The sequence below is a fragment of the Chiloscyllium plagiosum genome, unplaced genomic scaffold (genome assembly GCF_037043375.1).
Source record: "Chiloscyllium plagiosum isolate Xiang-an unplaced genomic scaffold, Cpla_swu_hap1 HiC_scaffold_39, whole genome shotgun sequence".
NCBI classification, from domain to species: domain Eukaryota; kingdom Metazoa; phylum Chordata; class Chondrichthyes; order Orectolobiformes; family Hemiscylliidae; genus Chiloscyllium; species Chiloscyllium plagiosum.
The window spans coordinates 95,398,353-95,420,308 of NW_028270177.1; positions in this window are offsets into that span (position 1 = coordinate 95,398,353).

Below are 21,956 nucleotides of genomic sequence, written 5' to 3' on the forward strand. Positions count from 1 at the left end.
ATCTTCTCATTTCCTGCTTCTAAACTCAGTCCATATTACCTCAATAGACGAGTTCTCAAACGTTCTTTCTGTCATTGTAATACTATCCTTAACTAACAATGCGACACCTCCCCCTCTTTTACCATCTTCTCTGTTCTTACTGAAATATCTAAATCCCGGAACCTGCAACAACTATTCTTATTCCTGCTCTATCCATTTTTCTGAAATGGCCACAATATCGAAGTCACAAGTACCAACCCATGCTGCAATTCACCCACTTTATTCCGGATGTTTGTGGAATTTATGTAGACACATATGCTTATCCTATATATAAAACCCCAGATCCCCTCAGTTAGATTGTGCACAGTTACTCACTCACCGGTATGTATTGCTTATGTTTAAAACACCAGATCCACTCGATTGGATTACACACTGTAAATCCATCCCTGGTACTCGTTATCCTCCATCTATACACCAGATGGCCACCATTAGATCACATATTGTACCTCACTCCCCAATATATGTAATCCCGTGTATAAAACCCCAGATCACTTCAATTAGATTGCACACTGTGCATCACTCCTCCGTTTATGTTCTACCATGTATTAAAAACGCACGATCCCCTGGATCAGATTAAAGACTCTAACTCATTCTCCGTTATGTGATACCATTTATATAAAGCCCAAGATCCCCTCAATTATATAACACACTGTAACCACTCCCTTGTGTGTGTTATCCAATAATTATAAAACTACAGATCCCCTAGATTACATTATACACTGTGACCCACTCCCCAGTGTGTGTTATCCTGTATATAAAACCACAGAACCCGTCGATAAGATTACATTCCATAACTCACACACCGGTTTGTTATACTCCCATTCGAAACACAATGGCCTGGTGAAAAATGTCAATGTGTCACTTGTCCTCCTCCTCAAATCCTTTGCTTTTGAAAATCTCGATGAAACCTAAATGCTGTATGAGAGAAAGTTCTGAGATTGTGCATGAGAGAGAGAGAGAGATTCCGTATGAGAGAGACAGTGAGAATGTACATGAGAGAGTGTAAGAATGTGTATGAGAGAGATTATGTATCTGTCAGAGAGATCGTGAGAATGCATATGAGAGAGATATTGAGATTGTGCAGGAGAGAGAGAGAGACGTAGTGAGATTGTGATTCGGAGATGCTGGTGCTGGACTGGGGTGTACAAAGTTAAAAATCACACAACCCCAGGTTATAGTCCAACAGGTTTAATTGGAAGCACACTAGCTTTCGGAGTGACGCTCCTTCATCAGGTGATTGTCACAATCATCTGATGAAGGAGCGTCGCTCCGAAAGCTAGTGTGCTTCCAATTAAACCTGTTGGACTATTACCTGGTGTTGTGTGATTTTTAACTTAGTGAGATTGTGCATGAGAGAATGTGGGATTGTGTGTGAGGGAGCAAGATTGTGTATGAATGAGAGAGAGTGGGATTGTGTATGAGAGAAAGATTGTACATGAAGGAGAAAGTTGGATTGTGTATAAGGGACAGTGATTAAGCATGAGACAGTGAGATTGTGCATGAGAGAGATAGTGATATTGTGTATAAAAAAAGATGGGGCAAATGTGTCAAAAGCGGTCTTGAATTTTGATGACAGAATCACAACAGCTTTCTGTGATTTGTGCAAATGGATAGGATAATTGTATTAAATACTGAATAAGTACTGAAGTAAAGAAGGACTTAACACAGTAATGCAGGTCCATGATAGCACGCACACACGCACAATCACTCACACACAGAGATGCACACTGGCTCACAGTTATACAGGGACATGGAACGTCAAACTGATATTGGGATTTTAAAAACAAAGTTCCATTATACGATGCTGAGGTGTCATTTTAAAACAGGATATTTAAACAAATGGGTTAGGCGCAAGACACTGAAAGGCTCCTGTCTCACACTTCGGATAGGAATCAGATGGTATTTTTGTTAGCAGGACGTGGCACATGGGAATAGGTTGACATTACATGCGGATTTTCAGAAACAGTAATCTAATTGGGAATCAGAACAGAACAAAGAGAATCGAAAGAAAGACCTGGTGTTGCATTTGTGAAATAGTTCTTTTGCTGTTGAGAGTGCTTGCATCATGGGCGAGAAGGAAGGGACATGTGCGTGTGGGCGAATGTGTGTGTGTGTGCGAGAGAGAGAGAGAGAGTGTGCGTGTATGTCTGAGAGAGAGATATATAGATACGGTGTGTGTGTGAGAGCGAGTCTGAGCATCTGTGTGTGACATTGTCTGTGAAAGGGAATCTCTTGTGACAGAGAGATTGTGAGTGTGTGTGTGAGAATGTGTGAGTGTGTGCGGGTGTATGTACGTGCAAATGTGTGCATGTGAGAGAGTATGCATGAGAGAGTATGTATTTGAGAGTGTGAGGGTGAGTGTGTGTGAGAGAGACTGTATGTGAGAGTGCGTGAGTGTTTGAGTGTGTGAAAGAGTGAGAGTGAATTTGTGACATAATGTGTGAGACAGTGTGTGAGAGACTGTGTAGCGCGTGTGTGAGAGTGTGTTGGTCTGCCTGTATAGAGCATAGAACATAGAACATAGAACAGTACAGCACAGAACAGGCCATTCAGCCCACGATATTGTGCCGACCACTGATCCTCATGTATGCACCCTCAGATTTCTGTGACCATATGCATGTCCAGTAGTCTCTTAACTGTCCCCAATGACCTTGCTTCCATAACTACTGCTGGCAACGCATCCTATGCTCTCACAACTCTGTGTAAAGAACCCGCCTCTGACATCCACTCTATACTTTCCTCCAACCTTCTTTGCCACAGTCTCAGTCACAGTGCCAGAGAACTGACTACTATTGCTTTCCTCTGGTATGTCATCCCCCCCAGCAGTATCCAAAACTGTTTACTTATTGCTGAGGGGAATGTCCACAGGGGATCTCTGCACTGTCTGTCTGTTCACTTTCCTCCCCCTAACTGTAACCCATCTATCCTTGTCATGAGCCTTAGGAATGACCAACTCCCGGTATCTCCTCTCAATTACCCCCTCAGCTTCCCGAATGGTCCGTAGTTCATCCAGCTCCAGCTCCAATTCCCGAACACGGTTTTCAAGGAGCTGGAGTTGGGTGCACTTCCTGCAGATGTCGCCAGCGGTGACGTGTACCATGTTTCCCAACTGCCACATTGTGCAGGAGGGGCAAGCAACTGCCCTAGCATCCATACCAGATTTATCTGAACACCCACTTAGTACTAAAGTAGAAAGCTTAGTTCAAGTTGCGATAAAATTAATAACAAATGTATATTCAATAGAGGAGGTTTAGAATGAACCTTACCTTATTAACTAGGTTAGAGGACGAGGGCGGGTAGGAGACACTACAGTTGTAGAGTCTCGGGTTTAGCCGCCTTGCTGATATATATGGTCACTGCTTTCCTTCCCGGCTGCCCGTCTCGTCCTCGTCAATAATCAGTGGGAAATTGAGAAACACTGTATTCATAAGTTTGCAATGACAGGGATTTTTAACTTTTCAAAGATAGATTGGGATGAACATATTGCTAAGAGCTTAAATGAAAAGAAATCCATTAAGTGTGTACGTGATTTTTTTTTCTGATTCACTGTCCATGGCGGCTCAGTGCTTAGCACTGATATATATGAACACTGCTTTCCTTCCCGGATGCCCCTCTGTTCCTCATCACTTCATCTGCTGTGTTCCCTTATTCTCATTTTAGTCACTTGCCCTGTCTTATTATCCAAGCGAAGGTCAAGTTTTACACCTTTTTCAGTAGGAACATTAAAAATAGATAAAATAAATTTCCTTGAATACATTTGATAAACTCTTTACCTTCCAAACCTTTAACATTATGATAAGTCCCGTGACTTATTATTGCAACCTTGTTATTCTGATATTTCTCTTCATAATTGTTCCTTAATTTCCCTCTGAAAATTGCGGGTCTATTAGTGTATTCCCATCAAGGTGATCTCTTTTTTTTTCACTTGAAGAAGTCATCAATTCAACTTCATTTAAAAAGCAATTCCACACCTCGATTTAGAAAAAAGAAATATTCAGATGATGTCACCACAACTGACCAGGCCAGCATTTATTGCCCATCCTTAATTACTCATTGGTAATTAAGAGTCAACCACACTGCTGTACGTCTGGACCTTGTAAGCCTCCACTTGTAGGCCAGACCAGATAATGATGTCATTACAGGATATTAGTGAAACAGATAGGTTTTTTTATGATCATTGACAACGATTTCCTTAAACTCATTATACATTCAACTCTAGATTTGATTGAATTCAGATGATAACCATGTGCTATGTTAGGATTTGCACCCGGGTCACTAGAATATTTCGTGGGTCTCCAAATTACCAGTCTAATGAAATAATGATTAGGCCATTGTTTCCGCTTTCAGCAATGATAGAAAACCTATTTCCTTCTACAAATTTAATCTGAAAATGTAAACATTCATGTGTAGGCACCTCCTGAAGGACCCTTAACAGTATTCTGTTTTTTAAAAAAACACGGCTTTTGTTCATGTACTTTTTTTTTCTTTTAGGTTTATTTGTATTGCATTATAGACCCCCACCACAATAATCAGTGGGAAATTGAGAAACACATTCCAGTTATCTATAACCATAAGTTTCCAATGACAGAGATTTTAACTTTTCAAAGATGGATTGTGGCTAACATATTGCTAAGAGCTTGGATGAAAAGAAATCTGTTAAGTGTGTACGTGATTTTTCTTTCCTGATTCACTGTCCAAAGGATGGCATGGCGGCTCAGTGCTTAGCACTGCTGCCGCACAGTGTCAGTGACCTGCGTTTGTTTCCAGTCTCGCGAGACTGCGGAGTTTGCACGTTCTCCCCGTTTCTGTTTGGGCTCCTTCTGGGTGCTCCAGTTTCCTCCCAAAATCCAAACATATTTAGATTAGATTACAGTGTGGAAACAGGCCCTTCGGCCCAACTAGTCCACACCTCCCCAACATAGCACAACCCACCCAGACCCATTTCCCTACATTTACCCCACACTACGGAAAATTTGGCATCGTCAATTCGCCGAATCTGCACATTTTTGGACTGTGGGAGGAAACCAGAGCACCCGGAGGAACCCCACGCAGACACGGGGCGAATGTGCAAACTCCACATAGAGAGTTGCCTGAGCCGGTAGTTGAACCCGGGTCTCTGGCGGTGTGAGGCTGCAGTGCTACCCCCTGTGTCACCCATTATTTATTTTGGTAAATTAGCCATGCTAAATTGCCGACGGTCTTCAGGGATGTGTGGGATAGGTGCGTTAGCCAGGGTCAAAAATAAGGTAGGGGATTTGGTCGGGGTAGATTTGTTGTGCCGCAGGGCCTGCTTCTATGCTGTAGGGATCCTAATTCTATGCGGATGCACAGACTAGATAAGGGGTAATGTTTGACTTTCTGTTTGAAAATAAGGCAGAGCAATTGACCTCGATATCAGTGAAGGAGCACTTTGGGACCAGAGATCATAATTCTCTTGGTTTAAAATAGACATAAGAAAGAATAGACCGGATCTAAAAGCTAAAGCTCTAAATTTGGACGAGGGCCAATTTTGTAGGTACGAGGCATGAACTATCAACATTGATTAGGGTGGATATTCACAGATAACGGGACGGCTGCAAAGTTAGAACATAGGAACATAAGAATAGGATCAGGAGTGAAGCATCGGGAATCTCAAGACTGCTTCACCGTTCAGAACATCATTTCACGCCATCAGCTATACGTTCTAATTCCTACACTTGGAAAAAATGTGTCTCAAGAAAGTAGCCTCAACCGCTTCACTGGGCAGGAAATTCCACAGATTCACAGCCCCTTGAGTAATGAAATTTCTCCTCAAATCAGTCCAAAATCTGCACCATTGATTTTGACGCTATACTCTCTCGATCACCTGCGAGTGCAAACAGCCTCCCTGTTTCTATGTTTTTTTGGAAGATCGCCTTGCCTTCTTCGAAATTCCAATGAGGTACAGTCCCAGACGACTCATAACTCAAATCTCTCAATTGCAGAATCAACGAAGTGAGCCACCTCTGCATCCCCACCAGTGACAGTATCCTTTCTCAACAAGGAGACAAACTGAACAGAGTACTCCAGATGTGGGCTCACCAATACTCTATACAGCTGAAGCATAACGTCTGTGTTTTTAAACTGCATCTCTATAGCAATAAAGGACAACATTCCATTTGCTGGCTGACCTCCCTGTTGCACTTGCAAACAAAAGTCTTGTGATTCATGCACAAGGACACACAAGAGTCCCTGAACAGCAGCACAGTGAATTCTTCATCATTTCAATAATAGTACATTTTGCTGTTATTCCTACCAAAATAGATGTCCCCACATTTAATCAACATTGCATGGCACCTTGCCTGCTCATTTAACCTATCTATATTCCTCTGCAGACTTCCAGTGTTCTCTGCACACTTCGCACTATTATTCATTTTAGTGCCGTCTCACACTCCAGACACAGAACACTCGGTCACGAAATGCAACTCATTTCTGTAAGTTGTAAGCAATTTTAAACCCAACACTGATCCCTGAGGCACACCACTAACCACTGATCGCCATCATCAAAAAAAAACATTTATTCCCATTCTTTGATTTCTGTTCGTGAACCAATCCTCTCTACTCATCCATTGCCCGTACCACAATGTACCTTTCACTTATGCAGCAATGTCACGTTTTCAATGATGTGGATGAGGCAGACTTGGATAAACAAAGTTAAAAATCACCCAAATCCAGCTTAAAGTCCAACAGGTTTATGTAGAACCATTAGCTTTCAGAGCGCTGTTCTTTCATCAGGTGTGTTTGGACTATAAGTTCACAAGACACAGAATTTGAAGTAGACAATGACAATGTCACGATGTTATATATTCAACAAATTTGGATTTTTAAATATTTAATCTTTTAGAATGGGCTGCATGTTTCGTGTCATTAATATGCAAATCACAGAACTTCCTTTAAGTCAGCTTCTCGAGGTGACATAAGGTTTTATACATAAATAGAACATCTCGGCTCAGACAATGCTTTAATAGTGTCAGTTCATCGTCTGTCTGTGTCGTCGTCTGTGTAAGAATGGTTCAACATCCAAAGTGGAATTTTAAAAAAAAATGACTGCCTGCATTGACTACCTGTACACTGTCTATTTCTTTCGCGAAGTAATATGTGTATGCAAACATGATTCTGCAAATACAAATTCACCCCGTAGACATGTGTGTGCGTGTGTGTGTGCTTGCGCATGAGACAGCATGTGAATGTGTGACCATGACTGTGAGAGCACGTGAGAGAGAATGTGCTTGAGTGTGTGAAAACTTGGTAAAGCGTGTGATTGTGATGGAGTATAAGCCTGTGAGAGGGGGTGTGTATGGGTATGAGTGTGTGAGGTACATGTATGTGTGTCTGTTAGAGAGAGAGGGTCTGCGTGAGTGTGTGAGTATGTAAGATTGTGTGTGCATCTGTGCTTGTATGTGTGTTTTATGTGAGTGCACAAGAGAGAGTATGTACAGTGGAGTGGGGTCATCTGTAGAGTCCCCACGTATACCCACCGTGTACACAGCAGGAACTCATGTGACTCGGACAACATCGTCTGCCTAAAATTAGATCATTGGTTCATGTCGCACGCCAGGTAACCCCACTAAACGCACACAAGCACACATACACACAATCTTACATATAAGCACGCAGACCCTCAATCTCATACGAACACACATACACACCCTCACACTCAAGCACACACACGCACATCCACTCACAGGATTATACTCCATCAAAACCCCACACATACTTTACTAAACTTTCACAAATGCAAGCACACACTCTGTCACGTGCTCTCATACGTCCATGCTCTCTTTCTCTCTCTCAAACACAAATGCACGCACACTCACGCACAAGTTTATGGGGTGAATTTGTATTTGCAGAATTATATTTGCAGATACGTTCTATTTTGTGTAAAAATGTACAATCTGCAGGCAGTCAATGCAGGCAGTCAATGCATGTTATACTTTGTAAATTCCACTTTGGTAATCGAACTCGTCTGATTCAAGATTGGGATGCAGACTAGACCTCACACATTTAATGCATTGTCTGAACTAAGATGCCATATTTTATTATAAAACCTAAAGCGATCTCGAGAAGTTGACTTAAAAGAAGTTCTGGGATTTAAATATTAATGAACCAAAACATGCAACCCGTTCGAAAAGGCGAAAGACTCAAAAATCCAGGTTTGTTCAATTTATCACAGTCTGACACTCTAATCTCCAGTTATTAATTATGTGTCTTAGATATTATGACAATAGACAATAGACAATAGGTGCAGGAGTCGGCCATTCTGCCCTTCGAGCCTGCACCACAATTCAATATGGTCATGGCTGATCATCCTTAATCAGTATCCTGTTCCTGCCTTATCTCCATAACCCTTGATTCCACAATCGTTGAGAGCTCTATCTAACTCTTCCTTAAATGGATCAAGAGACTGGGCCTCCACTGCTCTCTGGGGCAGATAATTCCACACAGCCACCACTCTCTGTGTGAAGAAGTTCTCCTCATCTCTGTCCTAGATGGTGTACCCCGTATTTTTAAGCTGTGTCCTCTGGTTCGGCACTCACCCATCAGTGGAAAATGTTTCCTGCCTCCTGAGTGTCCAATCCTTTAATAATCTTATATATCTCAATCAGATCCCCTCTCAGTCTTCTAAACTCAAGGGTATACAAGCCCAGTCGATCCAGTTTTTCAGCGTAAGGTAGTCCCGCCATTTTCGGAATTGACCTCGTGAACCTACGCTACACTCCCTCAATAGCCAGAATGTCTTTCCTCAAGTTTGGAGACCAGAACTGCACACAATACTCCAGGTGTGGTCTCACCAGGGCCCTGTACAGCTGCAGAAGAACCTCTTTGCTTCTATACTCAATCCCTCTTGTTATGAAGGCCAGCGTGCTATTAGCCATCTTCACTACCTGCTGTACCTGCATGCTTTCCTTCATTGACTGGTGTACAAGAACACCCAGATCGCTTTGCACTGCCCCTTTACCTAAATTGATTCCATTTCGGTAATCTGCCTTCCTGTTCTTGCCACCAAAGTGGATAACCAAACATTTATCCACATTAAACTGCATTTGCCATGCATATGCCCACTCACCTATCTTGTCCAGGTCACGCTGTAATCTCCTAACATCCTAATCACCTTTCACCCTGCCACACAGCTTAGGATCATCATCGAATTTGCTAATGTTATTACTAATATCATCTTCTATATCATTAATATATATTGTAAAAAGCTGCGGTCCCAGCACTGATACCTGTGGTACCCAACTGGTCACTGCCTGCCATTCCGAAATGGAGCCGTTTTTCACTTCTATTTGTTTCCTGTCAGCCAACCAACTTTCAATCGAAGTTAGTACTTCGCCCCCAATTCCATGCCCCCTAATTTTGCTCACTGTCACATGTCATACGTTTTCAGCGGTGATCATCCAGGCAAGTTGGAGATTATTTCATCACGTTCCAGACTTGTGCCTTATAGATGGTGGATGCTTTCTACATTTAATCTGTCTATCCCTTTATGAATGTTGTAACTTTATGACAATATTGCTTATTCTTCTAATCTTCAGAGTAAACGTGCCCAGTCTCCTCAATCGCTAATTTATAGGACAGTCCCACCAACCCAGCAATCAGTTTCGTGAACATCCCTGTACTCCTTCTTAGGTAAATAGGCAAGAGAACCAAATGTGCGCACAATACTCCAGGTGAGATGTCACCTCTATACAGAAAGTTCAACAGTTAACGTAAGATTTGCCTTCTGAATTGTGTTCTGCACCAACTTGCGAACGTTCAGTACCTCGTGAACAGGAATATCTTGTTCCTCTGGACCTCAATACCTTCAAACGTTTAGCATTTAAGAAATGGTCTGCACCGTCAGGTTTCCAACCAAAGGGGAAAACCTTGTCATTATTCACATTCTCTTCCATCTCCCATGCTCTTCTCTGTTCACCCGGCCTGTTTAAGTCCACCTGAAGCTTCTTGGCACCTTCTTCAATTTTTGAAATCCCACGAAGTTTTATGTCATCTGCAAACGTGGAAATATTGCAATCGGTTCCCAGAGAAGGGGCACAAACACTGATCCTTCTGGTCACAGCTTGACAACCTGAGAATGACTCTTTCAATGTAATCTTAATAAATAACAGCACTGTTTGAAGAAGTGATTGGCTTCTTGTTCGTATTTGCTATGGGATTGCGAGGACCATGTGTCGGTTTACACTGAGATACCGGAATATGGGGTGAATGGTTATTATTAAAGATCCAATGGAAAGTATCACCAACATTAGAATCTTCATGCTGAGTACCGAGTGAAATCAGCTGATTATTGAAACACTTCTTGATCCTTGTCCACAATCAAGTGTTTCCTGTTAACAGATCCAATTGATGTACGCAGGTGGATTGAAGCTGTAAATAAGATCTCGCCAATTTATTTAATAGTAATTGCCAAATCATGAAATGGTATTGAGGAATTGTTGCAATGATAATATAGCTAATATTGAGAACATTGTTCTCTTGGTTTCAGCTGAAGGTGTTCAACAGAAACACAAGTCGATTCTCTAGGTACAAACTGAAAAGCTGTTTGGACACTATCCTAAGAAAGGAGAAGCTGAGTTTCCAGCTAGTTGATCGATATGCTGAGTTAATGCTCATCACCAATTTAGGATATTAGACATTTCGAAAAGATGAACGTCTGGTAAGAGGCCGATGCCGTGAAGTGTGGAGACAGAAACATCCCTGGAGAGAACTAGAAAAAATACAAACTGATCAGTTGTTCCAGAGCAATGTTTTCATCCCAGAGAAATTCCACATCTGGGAGGACGGTAGCAGTGATGATTGGACCCAGGAACTGGAGAAAAAACAATGGTAGGAAAGACTGTATGTGATTGGGCCACTGGGAAAATATACCCAAATTTTAATTTGTTTTCCATTGAAATTTCAGGATTTGAATGCTAGTCACTATGGAATAACCTAAGGATCCTGTTGCTGGAACTGTATCGTTACTTTGGGAATGTTATTGGAGAAGTCTGGAAGAACCCAGAGGAATTGCTTTTTATATTTGATGGTTTGGAAGAAATCAAAGACAGTATTGATATTTCTGATGTTCTAAAAAATAGACCCTCAGTTCACGTGCATTGATCTTGAATGCTGGTGTGACAGTGTCTGACCCTGTGTGTACAGTTTAATCCTGCACAAGCTGCTCCAGGGATCTTCAGTGCTCGTGGTCAGCTGTCCCATTTATTGGGAATAGCTGAGTTCAGTGCCTGGCCTGAAATCCTGGGATTTGTTTATGATGAACGGAATGACTATTTCAGCAGAATTAGTGAAGATCAGATGATGGCAACAAATGTTTTCAAATACGTGAATGAGAACAAGATCCAATATACCATGGGCTACAACCCTACGTACTACTCGATCCTCGGTCTGTTATTCAGTCCCTTTTTCACAGAACAAGACAGGAAACTGCAACAACTTCCGAAGACCATTACCCAACTATAATCTGACTATAATTACAACATTGTGGAAAACCATGGCTGAGAGATTGGAGACCCCTGTGCTGTATTACTGAAGCTTGGTGAGATGGCTTTCACAGGATTCCGAAGAGGAAGGTTGTATTCAGAAATGAACTTCCTGTCTGGGTTCCTAATGGAACTATTGGAGAGAGATTAGACTGCACTGTGTGGTTTACACATTCCCACACGTCGCCAGCCAAGAGTTTATCGCTGCACTCGCACAATGCCAGACCTCAGATCCCAGGGACATTGGGAAGCTCCGCAGTGAAGCCCTTGGGAAGGAAAATGAGTTTGATGGATTGCGGTTGGCTCCTGGTGGACTGTGAAATGTCAGTGAATTCTATGACACAATTAAACACCGCGATGTACAAGGCAATGCTGAAGGATTCCAAAATCTGGCCCCCGAATGCCAAGTCTTGAGATAATTCTATGTTGGTTCTTAAATCCTTTCTGAATCTTCTCTAGTTAAGTACTCTCCTTCCTGTAGCAGTGTCACCAGAACTGCCAGACGAGAGGGTTATGTTGTCTCACTTTAACGTAGATTGGAATTAAAGAAAAAAACAGAAATAGAGCAAATTTTACAATCGTGATCATTAATATCTTGGAGAGTATTTCTGACAAGGGATTCATAGAGAACTGGGGGGGGGGGGGGGGAATTGAGAGGTTTTACAGGTGATGGTACATTTGTATAGATCTTCTGAGCTGAGATCAACGCTGGGATCTTTTGGAAGATCTGAAGCGTAGCCTTTGGTGTGAATTATCCAGGAATTTTGAACTTGTTTATGTGCAATTTCCCTGCTACACGTGACTCTCTGTAACTCTGGGCTAGAGCAGAAGGGTTCTGCCAGTTCTGACGCATTTACGTGATTAGTTCTTCAGAAAAAAGATAGTATGAAGCCTAGCATTAAATCTTGTGAGATGTTAAAACTGAATTCACAGTCATGGCATGAACACTCTATCGCCCCCAAATCGTGGAATCATGGAGTCATGAAACATGGAAACAACAGACCCTTCTTTCCAACTGATCCTCGCTGACCTGGTTTCCCAAACTATCTCCAGTAATGGGCCTTTTGTCAAATACCATTGTTACTTGCCATTTATTAATTGCAGTAGAACCTTCTAATTTGTCCTATTGGATTGCATTTTTACATCAAAGAAGCTCTCATATGACTTTTTCATGTTTCTTGTAATATTCGAGAAACACATTTTGCATAAATTTTGGTTTGAGTAAATGCGTTTCTCGCTACTTTTGTTTAGTTTCCAGAGCAATGACACGGGAGATTCATGAATAAAATTACATCTGTCGCTCCGAGGAAACCAAACTGCGCAATACAGGGACTGGAGTAAGAAGCAGAATGTGAGATGTTTATAATTACTAGATGTCTGACACTGTACACTTAATAAAACGTGTGCAAGTTTAAGCGTATCAGTAAGACATTAATACCAAACAGTGGAAGTGAAATTGCACAAGAGCGGAGAGGTAAAACAGATGGCATCATATGTGCTAGCTCTTGCAGGCCCACCCAGAAATCAAACTCTGAATTGATGGAAAATAAAATCCGGCTGCACAAGGTACGGAAGAACCAGGCAATCTCCTATATTCTGTGTCTGTACCAGTGAAAGGACTCTCTATGACTGAGGAGCACAAACCGTAAAATAGACACACTGCAGGAAGTACCAGGTTTTGTGGCATTGTACTTGACATTGTCTGACAATGTACTGTATCGGTAACAATTAAAAAGCACTGCATGTTCTTATTATCAATAAGACTTTATTCACAGTATTCAGTGAGAATGAAAAATACAGTACATTACAATTGGTAAAACTAGTATAGTATTGGTATTGTTAAATATGGTTCACTTTTGTTAGAATTGATCGTACAAATATACTCCTATGAGAAACATGGTTCTTTATACTGTAAATACTGTACATAGCTGCAGTGCCCTTGTCCATCCTGAATTTTACCCATACTATCTTTTCTGCTTTCCATTATTTCCCTTGTTTGATCCAATTTCTGGCATGAATTGTGTCAGTATCAGATTCTGGGACCTCTGATCTCATCTCTGCTCTCAGTGCACATTGCTCAGTGATGGATCTGACCCAAATTGGTGATAAATTGTCTCTTTTCGGAGTAAAACAGCGGTGTGTGGATGTGGGGATTCCAAACCGTAAAATATAGATTTTGAAGTAAGTGCCAGATCGTGAGGGAGTGTGGTTATAAGAATGTATTATCTGGCACTGTGATGACGACTGACAGTTGCTACTTCATTCACAACACTACATTATTTTTCGTCCTGGTAATGACTTATTAGTTAAACTGCCCACAATTTGTAATAGTGATTGTATAATTTGAAAGTAAGTACTTAACCAGCAGGAGTAGTAGTGACATTAAACACGATGACAATTAAGTCCCCCTTTTCCACCATCCCACTTGCTCTGTCTGGAAAGCCTATTTGCAAAACAGTATTCAGAAAGCCCACAGTCTTGGAGGTGCGGGTAGCATCAGAGGTCTCGTCTGTGTAAATATTCACTGTCTTTCCCTTGGCTAATTTACATGCCGAAGTCAAGGAAATCAGCTCCGCTGCTTGCGCTGACAGATGAGAAGGGAGTGAACAATGGCTTCACAGTCTGTTGCTGGTAAATATAATGAAGATACTATAAATGGTTTCGAGGTAACGCAACAGGGATCAGTAGACAGCTCTATGGATCTCAAGATTCGTCAACACCATTATCGTAGTACAACTTATTTGAAGCTTTCGGTTTTCATAGCAGTCTTACGAGTTGGTTTGTTAAATCATAGTTTCCAATGAGGATCCGACTCATGTGATGGTTGTAGGTAAATTTATGACAAATTTATTTTGATACAGCTTCATTTCTTCAGACCAAGATGCCACTCAGGCAGCTGCAACTCCCCCGACACCTTTCACTCTGGCTCCAGTTCAGGGAGTGAGAGAGGGGAGGTCACTGGGTAAAGGCTCTTGCCTTCATTCCTCTCCTCTGTCTCAGAGGGGTGCTAATTGTGCTCTGCACAGTCTGAAAGGGAAGACAGACTGTATGCAGGAAAGTTGTTTTTACCCCAAAGGTGGGAAATCTGGGAGCAGAGATGGCGATGCAGGAGTAATGCCGTTGAGAAGACAGAATAAATAAAACAAAGAACTGCTGATACTGTGAAGGTTTTAAACAAAAACAGAACGTTGGAGCACCACTTTGGCACGTGTGGAGAAAACATTAAAATGTCTGATCCAGTCACAGTTGGTTTAGAGAGACGAAGTTCATCATTCACGGCCATAATGCAAGGAAACTGATCCGTTATTCCAAAGAAGGAACACAATCGATCAACTCATCTACGATGATATCTTGGGGTAAAATGAATAAAGCATTCACTTAAGATTGACACGTTCACTTCTGGCATTGAAGAGTTCATTGAAATTAAACTGTTGTGAAGAACACCTCTGAAAATCCAGAGAGGCGTTCTCCAAAGAAAGAAAAACGTGCAATTTTTATACATCTGTTTCATTTTGCCTGTGGAGTATACTATAAATTGCGTGGTTAAGCTACAGCAACAAGAGTTAAATTTTCAACTGCTAATTCAAAGAGCTCACTTGCAAGTGTAGTTAAGAAATCAGTTTTGATTAAGACATGACTTCTTCCCTTAATTAATTACGTTATTCACTCAGTGTCTTCTGTTTGAAGCAGCAGGAGCGGTGAGAGCGAGGAATGGGGATGACAGGAAGTGATTTTTTTCTCGTGAATAGGTGGATCGAAGATTAAAGAGGAGTGGACGCGGACACGGGGATTGCTTGGCATGGGACCAGATGCATTTGGGCTGTGCTAAACCCGAGACACTACATGTTAGCATCCCCCACCGTCCTCCTCTGTGATCCAAACAAAAACTGTGAAGGCTTGGGAATGCAAGGTTATTTTTTATTTTCCTTTTCTGTCATTTATTCAAGCTATTTTGGTAAGTTCGATCAAAAGGGATGGACGTTAGGGCAGTCACATGCTCTTCTTGCAGGATGTGCGAGGTAGTAGTCACCACAGGTTTCCCTGCTGACTTTGGCAAACGAAAAGTGCACTCAAGGGCCTCGTTATGGAACTGAAACTAAAGCTGGATGAAATTTTGATCATTCGGGAGGCTGAGGGGTTGATAGAGAGGAGTTGTTGGAGACAGTCACATCGAAGTTACAGCACAAAGCAGGTGGCTAATACTTCAGAGAGGAAAGGGAAAAGGCCAACGGTGCAGGGATCTCCTTTGAACGTTTCCGTCAATAATAAATATACCGTTTTGAAGTAACGACCGACCAGGGGAAAGACACAACGGCCAGTTCACTGCCACGGAGCCTGGCTCTGTGGTTCAGAAGAAAAGTCGGAGAATAGGACAGCGATAGTGATAGGTGATTCAATCATGAGAGGGATAAGTGTTTCTTTGGTCACGAGCGAGAATTCTGGATATGGTGTTGTCTTGCGGGTGCAGAGTCTCGGATCAAGTGGACAGAATTTTTAAGGGGAAAGAAGAGCAGCTGAAACTCATGGTACACATTGGTACTAATGACATAGACAGAGAGAGGGAAAAAGACCTGTCGCACTCAAATAGGCATCATCTCCTTGAACGACTCACAATGTCTGTCTCTTTCACCCTGGCCCCCTCACGCTCAATTGCTCACTGTCTCACTGATATTCTGCACGAAGTCCGCCTCCATCCCGTGATTTCTTCAGAATCATTCTGTCCCCTCATAATCACTCAGTCAACGTCAACATGCTTCCCCTCGATCACCTTCACAATGACCACCTCACACTCACTCCCACTCTTTCAGGCTGATCCCCTCACAACCACTCTGTCACCGTCAGCATGACACCTCTCTCCCACTCAGTCACCATTACACTGACCACTTAACAGTCACGTCCTCACTATTACACTGAATCTCCCACACTCCCTCTGTAACCATGACCTTGACGCCCTCACACTCTCTACGTCACTGTCACCCTGACCCCTTCGCACTTATTCAATCTTCATGATCCTGACGCTCTCACACTCACGCAATCGCTACCACCATGAGCACGTAACACTCCCTCCATCACAAACACACTGACAAACTCACACGCATTCCCTCACTGGCACCCTGACTCCTTCATACTCAGCTTTTCACCGGTACGCTGACCTCTCAATTTCACCGCGTGACAGTCATCCTGAACACCTCAATCTCACTCCGTCACGGGAACCCTAAACATCTCATTCTCACTGCATCACCATCATTCTGAGCCTGTCACACTCACTATATCATTGCGTCTTGGACACCAGCCCATTCACACTATCACTGTCACTTTGAGAGCCTCATTGTCACTCCATCACCATCACCGTGATATCCTCACACTCACCCTGACATTGTCACCCCGACCTCTGCATAGTCATTCTATCATATCACCCTGAACCATTCCCGCTGACGACGTCAGCGTCACGTTGACACCATCAAAAACCCATTTTTACAAACTCATCTTGATTCGCCTCAAGCTCACTCCATTACCCTCACCCGAAACCCCTCACACTCACTCACATCTCCGTCAAAATGACCTACTGACACTAACTCTGTCACAATCACCCTGAAGTCCTCACATTCACTCCATCAGCATCACACTGACGCACTCACACTCACTCCACCGCCGTCACCCTTAGCTCCACACAGTCACTCTTTCGCCACCATCCTGGCCTCTTCAAACACACTCCATCGACATTAGCCCGACCCCCTCACACTCACTCCATCAACGTCAGCCTCATGGCATCATGCTCATTTCATCAACTTCTCCCTGATCCCCTCAACCTCACTCCATATCTGTCAAAATGACCCACCCGCACTAACTCTGTCACAGTCACCCTGATCCCCTCGCATTCACTCGTTGATCATCACCCTGACCCCCTCATGTTCAATCGCTCACTGTCACCCTGAAGTTTTGCGCTATGTCCGCCTCCATCACATGATTTATTGAGGATCGCCCTGTCACCGTCACCCTGGCCCCTCACAATCACTCAATCACCGTCACCATGTACCCCTCACATTCACTCGATCACCCTCATTGTGATCACCTCACACTCATACCCACATTGTCACCCTGATCCCCTCACACCAATTCTGTAACCGTCACTCTGACGCCTGTCTATCATTCTGTCACCGTTGCACTGACCACCTGACATACTCATCAAAGTCATCTTGACTGACACTCCCTCCTTCACTGTTGCCCTGAATCTCTCACAATCACCCCATCACCATCACGCTGACGCCCTCGCGCTTACTCCACCGCTGTCACTCTGATCACCTCACAGTCACTCTGTGACCATTAACCTGACCTCTTCACTCTCACTTCATTGATTTCAGCCTGACCCCTCAGACTCACCCCATCAACGTCAGTCACACCCACCACAGTCTCTCCAACAACTTCTCCCTGACACCCCTCAACCTCACTCAATCTCCGTCACAATGACCCACTCACAGTCCTTTTGTCTCAGTCACCCTGAACCCCCATCAATCACACCATCACCATCACCCTGACGCCCTCACACTTACTCCACCACTGTCACTCTTAGCTCCTCACAGTCACTCTGTGACCATCATTCTGACACTCTCACCGTCACTCCGTTAACGTCATCCAGACCTCCCACACTCACTCAGTCAATGTCAGCCTCAGGTCTCCACAGTCACTCCATCAACTTCTCAGTGACACTCATCACATTCATTTCGTCTCCATCAAAATGACCTACTCACACTAACTCTGTCAGTCACTCTGAACCCCACACAATCACCCTTACACCAACACACTCACTGCACCGCTCTCACACTGACCTCCTCAGAGTCACTCTGTGACCATCATTCTGAACAGTTCGCACTCACACCATCAATGAAACACTGACCCTCTCAGACTGACTCTGTCAACACCAGACTCACAGCGCTACACTCACACCAATTAGCTTCTGCTTGAGAAACTTCACATTCACTCAGTCAGCATCACGCTGTTCCCTTCATTGTTTATCACTATAATTCTTATCCCGTCACATTCACTTCATCATTGTCCACCTGAATCCCTCGCACACAAATTGTAGCCTTCACCCTGTCCCCCTCTGTCCTCACTGCCACCCTTATACACACGCACTCACTCACTCACCATCACCTTGATCCCTCACATAATTCCTTCATGACCGTCATGTGGACACCCTCAAACTAACTGCGTCACCGTCTCCCTGATCCTCTTGCACGCATTCTGTCACCATCACCTTGATGTCCTCACATGAACCCCGTCACCTTCACACGAAGTCCTTCACTCTCACTCCATCGCCTAAATTCTGAACCACTCACCGTTACCCTGATACCCCCCTCACACTCACACTATCACAGTCACACTGAACACACAGACTGCCTCCATGACTGTCACATTGACCGCCTCACACTCACTCCATTACCATCACGCTGACCCCTTCATACTCTGCACCACCCTGTGACCCTGACCCACTCACACTCACTCCCTCACTGTCACCTTGAAAACCTCACACTCAGTCCATGTGTCATCATGATACACTTGCACTCTCTCCATCTCTGTAACAGTGACGCACTCACATTACTTCCGGTAACGTCACCCAGTCACTCCATCCCCATTACACCCGAAGCACCACACAGTCATCCCGCCATGTTCACCTTGACCCCCCTCCACGCTCAATCCTTTACTGTTGCCCAGACCATCTCACACTCACTCGATCCCATCACCCCGACCTCCTCAAACTCACTCTGTCACCATCACCTTAGCCTCCATCACACACGCCTTGTCAACATCACCTGGACCCAGTTGCACTCACTCCATCACTGGCAACCTGACAACCTCATATTTACCCTGTCACCGTCAACCTGTTCTCCTCACAATCACTCTCTCACCATAAACCTGACGCCTTCACACTCACTCACTCACCATCCCCCTGACCTTCTCGCACTCACACCATCATGATCACACAGACAGTTTCACACTCACTCACTCATCGTCACCCTGACTCCCTTCAGAGTCACCCTGTAACTGTCACTCTGACTCACTAACACTCACACCATCCAATCACCCTGTTGCCCTCGCACTCTCAACTTCACTGACACCATGACCCACTCATATTCACGTCATCACCGTCAACCTGAGCCACCTCATCCTCAATCATTCAACATGAACCTGAGCCGTTCCACACACTCCACTACTGTCAACCTTTGCGCCATCACACTCACTCTGTTACCAGCAGTCTGAACTCCTCGCGTACACTCTACCAATGTCAACCTGAATCCCTGAAACTCACTCCATCAGACACCCTGACACCTCACACTCACTCCATCACCAGCACCCTCATTTCACACTCATTGCATAACTTTCCCCTGTTTCCCTCCCACTCACTCTATTATGAACACGTTGACACACCTCGCAGCCACTCTGTCATATTCACACTGATCCATTGCACTCACTCCATCAATATCACGCCGAAAGCATCACACTCACTTTGTCACTATTAGCCGGTCCCACGCACACTGAACCCGCCACCATTGCCCTGTGGCTCTCACACGCACTGCCCACTGTTAATCTTTATCTCATTAAACGTACTCCATCACAGTCACGCTGACCTCCTCACGCTAGTCTGTTGCAATCACCGTGATCAACTCATATTATTTCTGGCACAGGCACCCTGGCCCCCTCACTCTCACTGTATCATCGTTACTCTTATGCAGTCAGACAACTTCCCCCTCTGTCAACTTTACCTCTCCAACTCACTCTGTCACTGTCACACCGACCCCCTCACTCTCTCCAGCTTTGTCATCCTGACGCCCTAACATTCACTCTAATCACTTTTACAGTGTTACAATCACACTCACTCCCTTGACGTCACCGTGACTGTCTCACTCTCACTCAACCAACGTCATCCTCACGCTGCCAAACCTACTCCGTCACAGCCACCCTGATCCCCTCACACTCACTCAGTCAAACTCACTGTCACCTCTCTGCACATACTCTGTCATCGTCACCCTCCTCCCCTACAGCCACACACTATCTCTCTTACCTTCTTACTTTCACTCCATTACCGTTTCCCTGACCTCTGCATCCTCACTCCATTGCCACCATCCAAGATCCTCTCGCTGTCACACCCTCACTATCGCCGTTACCCACTCGTAATCATTATTTTACGGCTACCTTGTCCCCCACACACTCACTCCATCACTGTCACCCTGCCACCCTCGCCTCACCCTGTCAGCATTACTCTGAAGCCCTCATGATACGTCAATGTCTGTCACTTGGACATCCTCACACTAACCCCTTCACTGCCACCCTGACGCCACCGTCAAACTCCTCTGTTGTTACCATTTACCACCTTACACTCACTCCTTCTCTGTTACCCTGAATCCCCCACACTCACTCTGTCACCATCAATCTCACAACCTCTCACTCACTCCTTCTCTATGAACCTGTCACCTCACATGTACTCCGCTACAACCACACTGACTCCCTCAAACTCACTTCATCGCAATAAGGGCATCACAGTCATTTGTTCAGTCGCCCTGATTCCTCACACTCATTCCGTCACTTTCATCCAGACACTCATCACTGTCAACCCGACCCACTCACACGCACTCCATCGCCATCAGCATGACCGCCTCAAACCGCCATCATCATGTCCCCCTCACACTCATTCCATCACGGTCTCCCTGACCACTCACACACACTCCATGACCGTCACCCTGCTCCCTTACGCTGTTGATGTCACTGTCACTTTGACCCCCACACTCTTCATCCGTCATCATTACTCTGGTCCCCTTACACTCACTGCATCACGGACATCCTGCCCCCTCACACTCATTCTGCCATTCACACTGACCCCATGCACGCACTCCGTTACTGTCACACTGACGCCCTGACAGTCACTCCATGACAAACCACTCTACCGAAATACTCACTCCGTCTCCATCAGCCTGACCACCTACACTCATTCCATCACCATCATCCTGACCTCCTCATACTCATTCCAACATCTCAACCCTGACCCTGCCACATTCTCTCCCACTCTGTCACGTTGAACGCCTCACACTCACTGCATCCCTGTCACCGTGATATCCCAATCTCACCCCGTCACTGTCACTATAATGTTAAGACACAGGGTAAACTCTTCTGCTAATTTAATCCAGACATTGAGGAAAGCTCACCTCACCTTGTAATGTGTAAAAGTAAGAGTGACAAAGAACTACTAAATTCCACTATTTACAAAAAATCTTTAACTCGAAGAACAAAAATGCACCATTAAATAAACAACACTCTGCATTGTATTCCGATTTTGTCTGATTGACTTGTCTAATATACTGATCTGAAACAAGCCTCTGATCTTTGATTTTTAATTCACATTTCAATACCAGCCAGCTCTTGGTC